Source organism: Lutra lutra, chromosome 12, assembly GCF_902655055.1.
Source record: "Lutra lutra chromosome 12, mLutLut1.2, whole genome shotgun sequence".
In the NCBI taxonomy this organism is placed as follows: domain Eukaryota; kingdom Metazoa; phylum Chordata; class Mammalia; order Carnivora; family Mustelidae; genus Lutra; species Lutra lutra.
Genome location: NC_062289.1, coordinates 83,844,254 through 83,860,498, shown reverse-complemented (window position 1 = coordinate 83,860,498; position 16,245 = coordinate 83,844,254). Strand labels below are relative to the sequence as shown.

General features: G+C 57.3%; 1 protein-coding gene across 13 annotated transcripts in view; it reads right to left on the bottom strand.

Moving 5' to 3' along the window:
- The window catches only part of PITPNM2 (phosphatidylinositol transfer protein membrane associated 2), a 133,189-nt gene that overhangs the window by 97,468 nt on the left and 19,476 nt on the right, over nt 1-16,245 (bottom strand). For 11 of the 13 annotated variants that reach the window (XR_007121915.1, XR_007121916.1, XR_007121917.1 and 8 more), the window contains exon 2: nt 4,769-4,875. The gene's annotated coding sequence lies outside the window, so the exon portion shown is untranslated. Of the gene's footprint in view, nt 1-4,768; nt 4,876-4,989; nt 5,111-5,204; nt 5,327-16,245 lie in introns of those variants that run through there. The other 2 variants (XM_047697588.1, XM_047697589.1) reach the window with 2 other exon arrangements.

Here is a 16,245-nt window from a genome sequence, read left to right as displayed (position 1 = left end):
AACGCAGAAAGCAGCCCAGTGCGCCCAGAACCGTTCGCTTAGGAAGCCCCAAATTCCTGCTCGACAGTGGAGTCTGCCAGGATCCCACGCTCAGCTGCACTGTCTGGGGCCAGCCCTTCTTCCCTGAGCTCTCGCACCCCTGCATGCCCCCTGCCCAGAGCCGTCCGACAGATCAGCTACAAAAACACTGGACTTGGGGCTGGAAGCCCAAGTCACATGAGTTTGCCGTGTGACTTTGGGCAATAACTTCCTTTACTGGGGCTCGGTTTCCCCACAGGTTAAGTGAAAATGCGACCTCCTAAGTCCTTCTAAGTCTGTGAGAACCTGTTCTCTACAAGCCCAGACAACCGGGATCACCTGGTTCCTCAGCGATCCCTTTAGGCTCTACGTTTAAGACATGTAAGACTGGAGCCCACCTCCCTCACTGCTTCACCCACCACTACGCTGGCCCAGCGTCCAACACCTCAGGCCGTGACAACAGTCTCCCCGTTGGTCTCCCCGCTTCCTCCCTCCACCCTACCCAGTCCATTCTCAGCATAGTAGCCAGAAACCAGCCTTCTAAAGCTCAGTGGGATCCTGGCCCTCCTCTGCTTGAACTCCTCCGTATCACCACTTCCTACTTGGGGTCAAAGTCAGAGTCTCAACAAGACTTGCAGGGCCCTGCTGGGTGTGGGATTTCATTACTTCTCCAGCCCCTTCCCCTGCTACCCGTCTCCTCCCTCCTTCCCTCCAGTTTCTAGAACTTCCTGGACAAGCTCCTGCTGCAGGGCCTTTGCACAGGCTGTCTCCTGCCTGAATACTCCTCGGGATAAGCTCCTGGCTCTCTCCTTGGCTTCCTTCAGGCATTTGCTTAACTGTCCCAACTTGAGAGGCCTTCTTATTTATTTAGCATTAATCTCCATCTGACAGTCTTTGTTTATTGTGTGTCTATCCACACTAGACTATAAACCCAAGAGAGACAGGATTTTCAGTGTCGTATCAGTCCTTTATACCCAGCTCCCAGAACAGTGGGTACTTGCTAACTGCTGAGTGAATACATTTACTGCAATACACAGAATGAACACATTCTGAGCACCTGCGGGTCAGATCATGCTGCTAAAACGTACAGTCTGGGGCCATACAACCTCCAGCTTGACTGGCATCATCTCAGGAGTTCTTCTGAGAATCCCCAGCTCTGGACACTGTCTCCAGGAATCAAAGTGATTGCTCTAGGCAGGTTTGCCACTCAGGAAGTGTGTGCAGGAACAAAGCAAGGAAATGACCCAGAGAACACTGACCGGACCTGGTCCCGGGAGGGCTGAGGGTCAGCTCATAAGGAAATGCCACCAGGTGCCTCCTTGCCGGGCAAGACGGGATTATCAACACAGCATCGGCATCGGTGAGGGTACAGGACCCCACACCACCCCGCCGTGGGGAAGTACAAGAGACTCCAGCAGCCAGCTCGTGCTCAGAACAGCCCGGAGGCCGAGGTGGGGGAAGGGGAAGCAGGAGGCAGCTAGAAGAGGGGCTACCAGTGCCGAAGGCCTCTGGGCAGAGCCCCAGCTGGGATAAGGGTGGGTGAGACCCAGCCACTGGCCTCGCGTGGCCTCAAGGAAACTAAGGCATCTTCTCACCCTGGCCCTGCCGATCCCGGAGTGCGTGAGCAGACTGCACTCAGACCAGGCTCCCTGAGAGCCGTGGTGTCCCTGTGCAAACTTCAACAGGTGACCGGGAGCCGGGACCAGAAACAAAGCCAGAGGAATGCACTCCTGCCACCCAGGTGAAAAGGAAGTATGGCCTCGGGAAGTGCACCTGAGTCAAGAGGTAAAGCCAGGGAGTGGGCACCTAGAGGCTCCCAACACGCTGAGGAACAGAGAGGCCCAAGAGCCAGAATCTGGTGTGGTGTTCTGTCCGTGGGTAGGGAGGCCACGGCACTCTCCGGACCGGCCCGGGGCCAGGGCTGCACTGGCCATGTGGCAAGGGCTCCACGTGAGAAAAAAAAAAAAACATAGCCGAGGAAGCCAGGCAGGGCTCAGGAGGGGAACTCACATCCCCCAGAGAGCACCCAGCTCTCTCCCAAACACGGCAGGGGCACAGCAAAGGAATGCAGGAAGCGAGCGGCATTCTGGGTGTAGCGTACGACACAGGGTCCAGGAGGCCCCCCCCTCCCGACCACAAGCTCCGGCCTCTCCCTGCACATGGGCACAGCCTCCCACACCGGTTACAGCTACCGAATTCACCGATCATCACAGGCCTAAACCCCAAGCTGCTGCGACCCGGGTGCCTGCGGGCAGGATTAACGAAGCTTCTGCAGGTGAAGGAGAGGAGCCCCTGCCCTGCCACGGGCCTCTGTCCTGAGCTTCGGGGAAGCCGGGAGGCCAGCAGGTGTGGGCGGGACGGAAGTGTGTGTAGGTGCTGCTGGGCTGAGGTCCTGTCGGAGGCATCTGCTCTTCTTTGAGATAGTGGCCTTGCTGAGGCCTCACAGAGACAATGGCAGGAAGCGGCCCTCCCAGCGAGAGCTGGGGAGTCAGGAAGGAAGTGCTGACCCAGGGCCTGGGCCGGCAGACCCTCCCCACAGAGGAAAACGTCAAATGACAGAAGCTCTGAGCCCCAGCTCAGGACAGCAAACATCTTCGACTTCGACTTCTACCCGGGCTGGGTGGGTGTCGGAGGGCACAGACGCTCCCCAGCCGGGACCCCTCTGTCAGGCAGACCTGCCCTGCGGACCGCCCTGAGTCCAGGCCAAGCTGTTGCGCAACGTAGCCAGGCTGAACCGAGACCACTCCAGCTGCCCCTGGCCTGCGCCCACCCCACCCCCACCTCCTGGAAGGAAGGGCTCCCGTTCCTTTGCAGCAAGGAGCTCCTCCAAAAATAGACCCTGCTCCTTAAGCCCTTTCCTTCCTCTCGCCCCTGCAGAGATGAGGAGGCCTCATACTCCCAGCTGCTGGCGAGGGGCTGCCTCCTCCCCGCTTCCCAACGCGTCCCAGCCGGGGCCTGGGGGTCCTGAGGCCTGGCACAGCCATAGACTCCCACAGGGAGCTCAGAGGCATGTAGGGGGCAGCCGTGATCTTCCTCTCTGCCAAGCACAGAGGGGAGACCGTGGCAGGGTGTGATGTCACGCGGGCGGGACTCCTGTCTGTTCTCTTCTCAGCTGCATGCCCGGAACCCCAAAACGGTACCTGGTCTATCCTGAGGACATGGTAAATGTTCACGGGATAAATGAATAAAGCAGAGGAATTCCGGAGCACACCTGGGGCGAAGTGGGGGCCCCCAGAGAAGACGGCTACAAGGCCACCATCTCTAAACCCCGGAACTGGGGGACACAGCCACTCGGAAGGGGAAGACCTGCCTTCGGGGGGGGGGGGGGGGCGGCCGGAAGCGAAGCGCTGTGTCATCAGAACTTGGGCTTCGAGGGCAGAGCAGGGCTCATGAGGGCCTGTGGCCGGGCCGCCCTCAGGCGCCCTCGGGGAGGCTCGGGAGCAGGCCTGCGGTCCCCGCCAACCCTCCCCCTGCCACCCCCAGCCGCTGAGGCTCTAAGACTCTCGGAGAGTGAATTAAAACAAGACAACAAAACAAAAAGACAACAGAGGACTCTCTCCTCTTCGCACTTGCAGGCCTTTTCACAGCAACTAAAAAGAATGAGCAATTACAGTGCACACAGCCTGCGGTGCCAACACAGAAACACAGGAGCGAGGGGGGCGCTCGGCGGAGGTCTTGTCTGCCGTGCCCTGCTCCCCAGCGAGGACCAGAGGCCCAGAGGCCGCAAGTGGCTTACCTGGGCCAGAAGGCAAGGAAGGATAGAGCCTGGACCCCATCCTTTGGGGAAGCCCCTGCCATATTTGGAAAAACATGCCGTGTGCTCTAGGGTCTAAACTTGGGGTCCAGTCCCAAGCCCGCCCCAACTATCTGTGCGACCTTGGAGCAGACACTTGCACCTGAGCCTCAGCTTCCTTGTGTGACATGGGATCCTTGGATGCTGTGGGCTTAGTGGAGCTGGTACGCACAGTATGTTCAGGGAGGGACACTGGCATTATCCCCCCCAGCCTCTTCACCCTGTCAGGTTAGTCTCTCCAGATGGGACATCCGTTCTTCTTGTCCCCAGATTTCCAACTAGCTGATCAGCGCTCAGGGAGAGGGGTGCCTTGGGGTTTAGAACAAGAAAAGGCAACACCACTTTACCTGTTCTACCCACCAAAGGCCTTGACAGGACAAGAAGGGGACAGGGTGAGGCCTGTGCCGGAAACCCAGGGACAGGAAATGGGATGTGATGGACAAGATGCCCAGGGGGACCCAGGGCAGGAGGGGAAGAGCTACACACTGGGAGGCCCGCCGAGGCCACCGCTGACTCCGTGGAGGACCTCAGACATGCCATGGCCCGCCCCCTGCTCAGTTTCTCACCCAGTCCGTGTCACTGACTACCGCTTGTGGGGAAGGCGGCGAGGCAGTACCCAGCCCCTGCCCTCTGCCAAGGCCTAGGAGCCCTGTTTCCTGGGAGTGGGGACCCCAGGGTGGGCCAGGGGCTCCAAGAGAAGAGAGGTCCTTCAGGGCACACAGTACAGCAGAGTCACAAGGGCCTCCCAAATGGGGTGTTTCGTTTCCGGAATCTAAAGGAACCACAGACAGAACACCGGTCCTACCTACTTAGTGACGAACAATCAATATTTGCAAGAAGTGGGATCGATTCGTACCATCTACCCCATTAATCAGATAAAGTCAGATGCTTAAGGGAGAGGAAACAGCAGGAGAGCCCCTGCACCCCCAGACCCCAAAGCCAGTGGGCGGTCCTTACCTGTGGGTCCGTGAGAGAAGGCTCCCTCGATGTCCTGCTGCAGGAGGAGGGATGACTCGCTAGGCACACGGAAGGGTGTCGGCGACCAGGACTCACGTGTCAGCATCCTGCAGGGAGAACCCAGTGGGGGAGGACGTGAGACACCAGCTGCTCCAGTCACTCAGGGCAACCCAGCCGGGAAACCCACAGGGCCCGGCTTCCTCCTGAGCAATGCCAGAGACCCGGAAATCTAGCTGTGCCAAGGGGAGAGGACAGGGAGGCTGAAGGAGTCTGCTCTCCACAGAGGGACCCGATCTAGGATGTGGTCCCAGAGGCTGATGCACCCAGTGCTGCCCCGGGGCTCCCTCTGCTTCAGAAGAGAACCAGGACCCACAGCCCCAGCGTGCAGGACCTTGCCTGGCCCAGAGCTCTCAGCCCCAACCCTGATATTGTTCACCTATCTGTCTCTGGGATGGCAGGACCCCAGGCTGCAGAGGGGGTGGCCAACGGAAGAGAAGCAGGGGACAGCAGCCTAGACCTCTTGGCCACCAGCCGGGAGCATCCTGATGCCCGGGGCGGGGACAGAAGCAGCGTCATGGGGAGATGCAAGTCCCTGCAGCTGGGCGGCGTGTAACTGGAGACCCACCTCTGCCAGATATCCGGAGGCCAGAGACAAACACAACACGACAGAAAAGGTGGAGAAATGGATTTCTGGGGCGTCCTGGGTGCAGTCAGCCTCCAAGACATCAGCAAATTTACAGGCACGGCTGGAGCCGCCTCCCAACCTGGGGTTCCCACCGGGGCCCACACCTGCAGCTCAACACAGTTCTCGTTTGTCTGACGCACTTGCCTGACCCCACACAGAGCCCAAGTGGCTGGAAGCAGCAAGGGGGGAGGCTTTCCCCTGACCATGACCGGAAGGCAGCCCCACCCCCAGCCCCGCCAGCACCGGAGGCCGTAGAAGTCACGGTTCTCTAGGAACCAATTCTCAGCTCCAGAGAGCCCCCCAACCCTGCAAGGGCTGAGGCCAGGCACCGGCGGCTCCAGGGACACCAGCCCAGGTCCGCAAGGCTGTCACTGTCTGCCATCCTGACAGAGGCAAAAGCAAAGTGAGGGGCATCCCGTGCAGGCTTGGGACAGCAGGAGTGGTTAAGTGCCGAATGAGGGCACAGGCAGCGGGAGTTCAAAAGAGGGAGAGAATCTAACTGGGGACGGCACAGCAGTGGGAGGTGTGGCTGCGAGCAGTGGAGACCAGCTTTTCACACGCCTACCCTCCGCAGCGCCGGCCCACACTCCCGGAGGAGCCGCAGCCGATTCTGCCAAGTCTGCTTCGGGCCAGGCCTACAGGAGTGGAGGCTGCATCTCCTCCCATCCCCGGCCGCACCCCCATGTACGCGCTCAGCCCCGCAATGTGCAAAATGTCTCAGGGGTCCTGGGTCCCCAGCTGGGCAGGCGGGGGGAAAAGGGGGCTCCAGCTTCTCTCCCCCAACGGTCCAGCGAATTCCCCAGCTTGGCACGCGCACGCGTGCACACACACACACACACACACACACACACTCGCCCTGCCTCCCTCCCTGTGGTTTCTCCGCTCTGTTTCTTCGCTTCCACCACAAAACCTCTAAACCCAGTGTGAGGTCAGTGTACGTCTCCCCCTGTTTCAGAGGTAAGGAAGCCCGTGGGGAGGGAAGGGGGTTCGCCATGGTAACACGCCAGTCGGTGGCAAGCCGGCTTCTGAAGGCCGGGCCCTCTCCACTCCACCGTGACGCCTCTGGTGGGTGAGAAGGTCAACTGTGACTCAGCCCAGCAGAATGAGATCGGCGGGGGCTGCGAGAGAAAAATGTGCACTCCTTACAGCGAGGTGCACCGTGGGGAAATCATTTTACTGACCAAAAAAAGCATTTCAAGTCCGAAAAGGGAATGCAGGCTCTGCTCAAGGAGGGAGGAGGCTGCTCGGGGAAGCTCTAGGGACCTGGGGAGGTTGGGGGTGGGGAGTGGGGCACAAGTCACTGGAATGAAACCGGAAGACACTGCCAGGTGAGGCAGGTTTTCTCCTGGGACCCTGCACATGGAAGGCGAAAAGCCCATCAGCCCATCTCTTAGGGGAGGGAAGAAATCACGATAAGACACAAGCCGTGGCTAAGAGCTACTGCAGGCACCTTCCACGTGCATCTGTCCTTATGGTCTGGGAGGGGTGAGAGGGTGGGAGGGTTCAGGAACCGAATGAGGAGAGGTGGTGTGTTTGTTGCTGATGATCAGGAATGAGAAGAAAACACGTGACGCCTTTAAGTTTTTCTCCCCAGTTTTACTAAGATAGAGTCGACAAAACGGTGATGTTTGACCCACTGGGGAGAATTCCCACCATCGCCTTAACGACCACATCTGTCACCTCACAGAGCCACCCTTTTTGGGGGGGGGGGAGGACACTTAAGTCCTATCCTCTATGCGCATCTCCTGACCCTACTCAGGTCCTCTCCTTTACGTTTCCAACCTAAATCTTCACCACGCCTCTTGAACCATCTGGGAGACGGCCAGGGGGAGGTGGGGATAAAAAGGAAGAAAACCCACCTTTCAGAGGAGCCAGAAGCACTTTCCTGAAAACAGCGCATCCCTGACTGGTCGCAGTCAGTGGACGTGAATTAGTAAGCGAATCTGTTTCTCTATGCAACTTCTATTAATAGGATATCGGTCTCTTCTCATCCTCACTAAATAAATGTCAAACAAACACTTAAAGAATACCGGTTTGATGGGGTGCCAGATTACTAGCTTGCCCAGACGTCTGTATGTCTCAGGCTGGCCCGGGTTGAAAGCAGAAGTTCCAAACGAGTGGGTAGCATAACTGAAGTCAAACGCTGTGGTTTCCATCCCCCGTCGACATGGAGACGGGGAGGCAGGTAGCAGAGGAGCGAGCACAGACGGACAGATGCGGAGGGTGGGCTGCCGGCCGGGGGCCGGGCCACCGCAGCCTCTCCGTCCATCCCGAGGATGGCTCCTCGGTTCCTGTCTTACTGAGACACAATCAGCAGGCCCCACGTTCACCCCTTCAAGGTGTACAATTCAGTGTGTTTAGCGAAGATACACGGCGCCCCTGCGCTCTCTGGCTCCAGGACACTTCCTTCGGCCCCAAAGACAGACCCGCACCCATTATAACTGCGCCCCCGCTCCCCCTCGTCCCTGGCCAAGGCCAACCCGCTTTGGTGTCTGTGGGTGCGCCTGTTCCGGGCATTCCATAGAAATGCGTGTGTGCCCGCGGCCTTCCGTGTCTGAGCACGGTGTCTGGCAGGGTCCCTGTGTTGCAGCAGAGGGTGGCATGTCCTTCTTTGTCTGGCCACATCACAGCCCGCTGGACGAGCTCTCCCGTCCGGTTGAGCTGCTCCCGCTGTGGGGCTGCGGGGACCCAGAGCGGCTGTGAGCTTCCACAGACAAGCTTCTGCGTGCAGCTGTGTTTGGTTCTTTGGGGTCTACACCTAGGGGTTCATAACGTAGTCATAAAATGACCTACGACAAACAATACGGGTACGAAAGGGTCCGAGCCTGAGTTTCAGTCTTGTCCCAGCTCCTCTCCCCAAGAGGAGATACGGATTCTGGGTTGATTCCCCCAGAGGCAGCCCACACACACCCGCACACACATGCACGCGCACGCACACGCACACACATGCACACAGGCAACCAGGAGAGGCTGGAGTCAGCCTCGTACGCTTTGGGAAGAGCAGCGGGGCGGGTGCACATCCCATCTGAGCCCCCCCCCCCCCCAGCAGAGAAGAGCTGAGGCGGCTTGGGAGGTGCCGAAGGGAGGCCTGGGGGTGGCGGGCTCCGCCCTCTCTCAGCTCCGTGGCCTCGAGCAACTTAACCTGTGTGCTTAGCCTCCCTGGGACTCAGCTTCCTTATCTGTAAAAGGGGCACGGACATGGGTACCGACATCACAGAACGGTGGAGCGGGCAGAGCACCCGCACTAGGTGCCGAGCCCAGCCCATGGGAAGTGCTCCGTGTTTGCTGCGCCGCGGTTCCTACTGCTGCTCCTTCCTCTGACCCAATCCTCGGTTTCCCCATCTGGGAAATGGGGGTGGGCATCTCCTATGCAGAGATACCGTGTGGAACACACGAGACCCCTGGGCAAGGGCCCAGCGTGCTACCATTTCAGAGTGGCCGGCACTTAGGAAAGTCAGGCCGCCTACATGGTGTCCCCGCACCCGGGCCTCTGGCTCCAGGCCCCTGTGCGAGGAGATGCCAGATCTCCCTGCTCCAACGCCTGCAGCCCTGACTTCTCCCCGTGCTGCGAGAGAGCAGCTGAGCTCCCCACACCTGCCCATCCATAGGCACAAAGGAGGTGCGGGCCTCTCGGACCCCACATTGGGGGACTGGGACAGTTGCTGGATTTCTTATTTCTTGTCCCTTCCCCCACCCCCCAACACCCTCCTTCCGGATCCTCCTTTCTGCTTTCTCAACAGACTCTCTACTCCGGAGCTGAGCTCCCTTCTCTGAATCCCAGACTGTGGAGGCAGCAGGGAAACCCTCAAGGACCTTTGATGCTGAGAGCCCTCGAGCGAGGAAGGAAGCATTAGCAGGCCCATCAGAAAGCTGTTAGGAGCAATTTTCCTCCCAGCTGGCAAAAGGCAAAGCAGAGCCTGAGGAAGCATCTTCCCGGACCTGGGAAGGCAGATCAGGGAGGAGAAACGGAACAATGCTTCCTTGGGCGTGCAAAAGTTCACGGGGGAGAAAACCAGCGTGCGTGCGTGTGCGCGCACACACACACACACACACACACACACACACACCAAAAAGGAGAAATTCTTAGCCCGCAGCAGTTGGTAGCATTATGTAAAATTCCAAGCCCACAAAAATATCATTTGGATGATAAAAAGTTAAATTTAGCTAAGTACAGAGTGACTAATACTATGAGGGACAGGCAGCACCCCCAGTTGCCTGGAGCTGATACAGCTGGCTTCTAGAAACTTCTGACAAGTAACCAGGGCCTGGTGCGGCGCAGAATAACAGATTATATAATAGGAGGCCCAGCCATCAGCGATACAAAATAGACAGTGAGCGCCGCCGCCGCCGCCGCCGCCTCCCGCCGTGGAGTTTCTCCAGCAGAACCGCACCTCTGCACGCCTGGGCTGCAGGTCCCAGAGGGGAACCGGGCCTTGGGGGGGCTGTGCCGGGCAGGCCCACCTGCCTGTGCTGCAGAGATCTGTCCCGGGCCTGGTGGTGGTGAGTGGTAACCGCGCCAGCCCCAGGGAGCTGCCTCCTCGCGGAGTCCCAGCCCCCTGAGCCTCATGGGGCCCCAAGACCTGCCCCAACCGACAGAGCGGGCTGGAGGTAGCATGGTGCCGGGTTCAGGCCCACGCGGTGGGGAAGGGCTGGCTAAGAACTGGAGGCACAGTGGCTCCAACAGATATCTGCACACCTCTGTTCACGGTAGGAAATGGGGGCACAACCCAAGAACGGGTGCATCCCCGGATGAATGGAAGAACAAAGCGTGGTCCCTACACAGTGGGGTAGAGCTCAGTCTTCAAAAGGAAGGCCCTTCTGGATGAGCCCGGAGGACACTGTGCTGTGAGAAACAAACCAGCCACAGATGAATAAATACCGCGCGGTCCCCCTCCCTGAGGTGCCCTGAGGAGTCCCGTTTGCAGGGGCAAAATGTGGAAGGGTGGCCGTGGGGCTGGAGGAGGGGGAGGAGGAGTTGTGCAACAGGGACAGAGGAGCCTCCGCCTTGCAAGACAAAAGAGTTCTGGAGCTGGGGGTGGGGTGGGGCGGGGTGGGCGAAGGCACCTAACACGACCAACCGGACACTTAAAAGTGGCTACAGTGGTCAATTTTATGTTACGTGTATTTTACTACAATAAAAATTAAATTAAAAAGAGGTGGCAGCGGAGGAGGCCTGCGCACATCTGCGTTTGTGCTCTGGGAGGGGAAGCAGCCACCATGGAGGAAGCCCAGCTCTATGGAGATCCCATGTGAGGAGCCCAAGCCAGCCGTGGGGAGCAGTGATGAGGAGGGGAACCGCCCACCCAGCCAAGAGCTCCAGCCGGAAGAGCCAAGTGGCAGCCCTGACAAATGAGCCACGGGAGTGGGGCCACCGCAGGTGTGGATCTCACATCCCAGGCAAGCTGTCGGGGCTCACACCAGCCGAGCAGATAAGAGCTGTCCCCACCAAGCCCCGCCCAAACTGCCATGTGGTAAGGAGATAAAACGATTGCTATTTTAAGCCCCCAAGTTGGGGGGCACTGTGTCACAGTGGCCGGGATCTCCGATGGCTTTGCAGGAAATGCCTGTTCCTAATGTGAGATGGACGGAGGCCTTTCACATGCTCACAGGTGGGTCACAAGGACAAGACAGCATCTGAATAAATTCCGGAGGAGACTCCTTTTCTCCTCCCCAAATCCCAACGGAACACATGCTGAAATCAAACAGTGGCTGTGATGGCCGGGGTCTCTCCAACGATCTGTCAGAGCAGCCAGGCCTTCTGTTGATGGATTCGACCGTCCTGTCCAGAGCAGGGGTGTGTACACTGGGCACAGAGACCTCCCTGTGGGCACGCAGGGGGAGTGACCCCAGGGGTGGGGCTGAGACCAGAGTTCTCGCTGGGCTGACTCTGGCCGGGTCAGTTCCCACCTCCAGGATCCCTTTCGTCATGTGTCCAGTGAGGAGGCTGACCTCTGAGGGGCCTCTCCATCCAGCCCCAACATGCTGCAACCTTCTAGTTTTGGCAGAAGGGAGGGTGGAAACATAATCCAGAACACTGAACACAAGCCAGAGGGCCGACACCGAGATGGACAAGGCAAGCACACACACTCCTCCAGCTCTGCCCCCTGAGAACCTGCTCTCAGCTCTGTATCCTTCATGTTCGTTCCTTCCCTAGTGCTTCCGATGCCACTCTGGCTTGGTCCATTTTCCTCTACCTAAATGACAACTCTAGCCCCCAGATTCAAGTTGGGACTGGGAGAGTAGTTCTGTGAGTAGGGGAACATACACTCCTTCCAAGCCAGACCCCTAAGATGCCCAAGTGATCCTCAACGCCCTCACCAGCTGACTGCCAGGTCCAGTGGAGGACCCCAAGGGCACCCCAGGGGGTGGCAGAAACAGCACAGGAAAGGATGCTGGACCTCCGAGTCACGGCATGGAGGCCATCCCCAGAGCATTCAAGTCAACTGCAAGACTGAGAACAAGCCTTTATTGGGATGAGCCACTGAGATGATTATATCTGCTTGTTAGAGCAGCTCGCGTTACTTATGCTAACTAACACATTCACCAAACCGTTACTACGGGTCAGACATGTGAAGGACGCATAAGAGAATCGGGCCCAGGCCTGATCTTGACCCTCTCTGCGTCACCGACCTAGTTAGCATTTCAGAGAGGTCAGATACCCACTGGTCCACACCCAGCAATCACGTGCTGAACACACCATGAGGGCATCTTCAGGATCCAAGCCCCACTCATACCACGTGCTTCCAACAACCCTACAACCTAGGTTCACCTCCTCACAGCACTAGAAGAGTAAAGAAAGAAGCCAAAAAGGAAGGAGAAAACCTATCCTAAGACTCCTGAGGATAATCTATAAGCAAATGAGTAACAGTTTCAGCTGTGTGCTTCCTGGTAGGCACAGCAAAGAGGGAAATCCACCAGGCCACAGAGCTCTCGCCAACAGTGAGAAACATCCTGGTTCATGCTGAGAAACCAGTGTTTCCCTGCTAAGAGCTCTAAGGGAATGCTCCCTGGGGTCTCCATGGAAAGGACTCGGTGTTTGGGCAGGAGGCAGCGGGAGGAGGCTGAGCTTGCCCTGAGAGCCGTCCCCTCCTGCTGTAGCCCCACTGGCTCTTGATTGCGGTGAGCTCCTGAGTAATTCCTCCTCCACAGCAGCACACGATGACGGTGGAAGCGAGTTACCCACCCTACCACCTACGGGCTGTTGAGGCGATGCAGTAACTATTGTCAGACACATGCCCGGCCTTGGTCCTGACGGAGGCTCATCCCTCGGCCCCGTACCCAGCTCGCTCCCAACCAAAGGGGGGACCCAAGAGAGGGGTCCACAGCCCAAGTCTCAGCCCCTGCAGGCTGGGCTCAGAGCTCTCAAACTCCCACCCTCTGCTGTGTCTGGACTGAGCACCGATAATAAGTCTCCCTTCCATCCATCAAGGACGCCTTCAGGCCTCGAGGGCTCCAGGCAAGACTTCGCTCAGCAAGACCACTCAACTCTGCAGCCACTTTTGGGGGTGGAGGAGGAGGCTTCTCCCGGGATCCCGTGGGGCTGCGGCAGCGTCTGAAGCTGCTTCTGCTGAAGCTTTGTCACCCTCAGGGGTGGTGGGGCAGGGACAGGGCTCTGGGGTCATGGTTCCAGGAGGACAGAGGATGGTGGCCTGCACCTTGCCTGAGTGAGAACTTCTTCCTTCTGTCCGTGGAGCTCTGCTGAATTGTGATACCAAGCTGAATTTCTGGGTTGGCATGAAATGTTTTCCTTTTTTTAAAGAAATACGGGGGTGGGGCACCTGGGTGGCTCAGTGGGTTAAAGCCTCTGCCTTCGGCTCAGGTCATGATCTCAGGGTCCTGGAATCGAGCCCTGCGTCGGGCTCTCTGCTCAGCAGGGAGCCTGCTTCCCCCCCCCCTCTCTGCCTGCCTCTCTGCCTACTTGTGATCTCTGTCTCTCTCTCTCTGTCAAATAAAATGTTAAAAAAAAAAAAAAACGAAATACAGGGTGTCGGGTGGGCTGTTTTATTATTATTTGCTCAATTTTAGTAAAAGCAAAAAAGTACCATTTGGAGTCTGTTCAAAAGTAACGACTTTCTTGATGGGAGGCATACGCTCGCTGCCTACTCGCGGAGCTGGGTCAGCTCTGGGATCACAGCAGCCTGAGAATCTGGTAGGTCATGCCACCTTCCTGACAAACGTGAGTCAAATGGAAACTCGTCACAGGTGCCTGGGTGGCCTCCCATGGTGGCTTCGAGCTGTAACAGAGGCTTTCAGATGGGTGCACCATAGGGAAGGTGGGGCTGTGTTTCCGTCAACCATGAACCCACACCGCTCCGGGCTCTTTCACTGCTCTTTAACCCTCTAAGACCTAAAACGCCCCAGACAGGGTGTTCAGGGCCCGGGTAGCCACACAGCCACCTCGCCTCCTGGAATTGGAGTTTGAGTTGTGCTGTGTGGCTGAGACTGTGGCTCGAAGGGACTGCGAATGGGTCGCCCAGTCCCAGGGTGGCTGGCCAGGACACGCTGGACCCGATCAGGGGACTCTCCGTGGTCTCAGAACCAACCCAGGGGCCTGCTCTTTCCTGGAACACGTGCTTCACTCTCTGCAAGCAGGGTGAGGACCAGAGACCCACACATGGACCGAGGACCCATGGCCAGACACGCCGCGAGACCCATTTTCCACCGAAGCCGCGTTGCCTACATGAGTCAGCTTGCGCACACAGCCTCTAATAGCAGAGGCTCGACTGGTCACACCCCAGCACCTCAAGGAGGCTGTGGACAGTGCAAAAAAGCTAGGCGACCTCTCCGGGATGCTCTTCCATGCAGGTCAGATCCCTGGAGCCCCAGCACCTACTCAGCGCCTCCAAGCGGTCTCAGACAGGCGTCGACTCCCCTCCCCAGCTTCTAGGTGGGACAAGGCAAATGCTCTTTTTGCAAACGTTATCAGAGCCACTGGGGACACAGAGTATGGTGACAAAGATTGCACCCAGTCCCTACTTGCCAGCGGCATTCATACCAGGCTCAGAAAACACCCAGCAGCGGGCCAGGGACAAGCTTCTTGTCTCATTTCCAAGACCGTGCCTCAGGATGGGCCAGGTCAGCTTCAGGCCCTCACGTCAGAGACGGGATCTTTTCAGGGACCACAGAGCCCTTACAGGCCCAGCCGAGCTCTGTCCCCAGGGAGGTCTCTGTCTCCCACCCTCCACGTCTCCAGACTGGCTCTCACACCCAGTGGGAGGTCAGCACCGGCCACCATCAAGCTCTTGCCAGTTCAAGGTGACATGAGAACACGGTTAATGAAGCAAACTGTTCAAAAAGCCCCATATATTCTCTTTTCATTCTTAGATTAGGTCTTTCCTATTTGTAAGTGTCCTCTTCATGAGAGAGCGCGCTTGCTTTTCTGTGTATGTGGTTAATCACAGAGGACACAAAATTTAACATCTTAACCATTTGTGGAAACATCACCACCATCCCTCGCCAGAAATGTGTCATCCTCTGTACCCCTTAAAACATCTGTGGGTTGTATAGCTCTTTAAAAATAATGTCCTGTGGCACCGGGGTGGCCCAGTCATTAAGCGTCTGCCTTGGGCTCAAGTCATATCCCAGGGTCATAATCCCAGGGTCCTGGGATCGAGCCCCACATCGGGCTTCCTGCTCAGCGGGAAGCCTGCCTCTCCCCTTCCCACTCCCCCTGCTTGTGTTCCCTCTCTCGCTGTGTCTCTTGCTGTCAAATAAATAAAATCTTTAAAAATAATAATAATAATGTCCTTACTTTAGCAAAATTATTTTGTAATTTTACAGGTCCTGGTGTCATTTTTAAAGCATCTTCTCAGATCCTTGGTAATGGACAAGTTGACAGAGGAGGGGGCGACCCCCCACCCCGGAAAGGCACCACCTGCCCAGAGGAATCAAGGGCCCCCTCCCCTGCCATGTACAAGTGGACACCTAATGGGAACCGGCGTCCTTAACTGGCTGTGCCAGGAACTCTGCTGGAGCCGCCCTTTGCGGTGGAAAAGGCTCTCACATGGTTTTCTCCAGATTTTCATTTTACTTAAAAGCTCTTCCTTGCCTGGGGTTTTGAGGTTAAAAACCACCGCCTCGCACTCACACATTGTAAGTGGGAGTGTAAATCGGTACCACCCTTATGGAGAGCACTCTAGCAGCAGCTACGGGAAACAAGGAAAACACCCCTCGACCTAGCAGCTCGACTTCTGGGAACGCGCTGCACGGACGGGAGAGGAGGGTATTTGCGTGAATACCTCCGTCCCAGCTCGGAGACTCGCTGCGGCCGCCTCTGCCATTACAATACACAACTCCGTGAAACGGATTTAACTAACCACGATTCCTCCGTAAAGCTCATTGTTAAAAAGGCCTGGGCAAGCTAAGTGAGCCAACAGAGGACCACCGCCACGATTTACCAATTGTTAAGTCAAAACAGCAGGAGCCCAGCGGTGGGCGGCCGTTTGTGTGCGGTTTTTTCCAAAGTAACATATATTTGTCTACGCAGAGACTCTTCCCAAGAGTACACACATGCACTAGACATGGCGAGCGGAGTCACCCCTGGGGAGCAGAACAGGGAAACGGCGGACCAGACTACACACACATCAGCTTGGTACCAAGTGTAAGGTCTTTGTGAATCCAAACAATGGTTTTCATATCAAGTATGGCCTTTATCCCCTATTTTGTTTTAGTTTTATTTTTAACTAACCGTCACGCCCAATGTGGGGCTCAAACTCACAACCTTGAGTTGACTGACTGAGCCGGCCAGTGGTTCCGTCCTCTCTTTTACTATTTCATCATAAACGATGAGTGG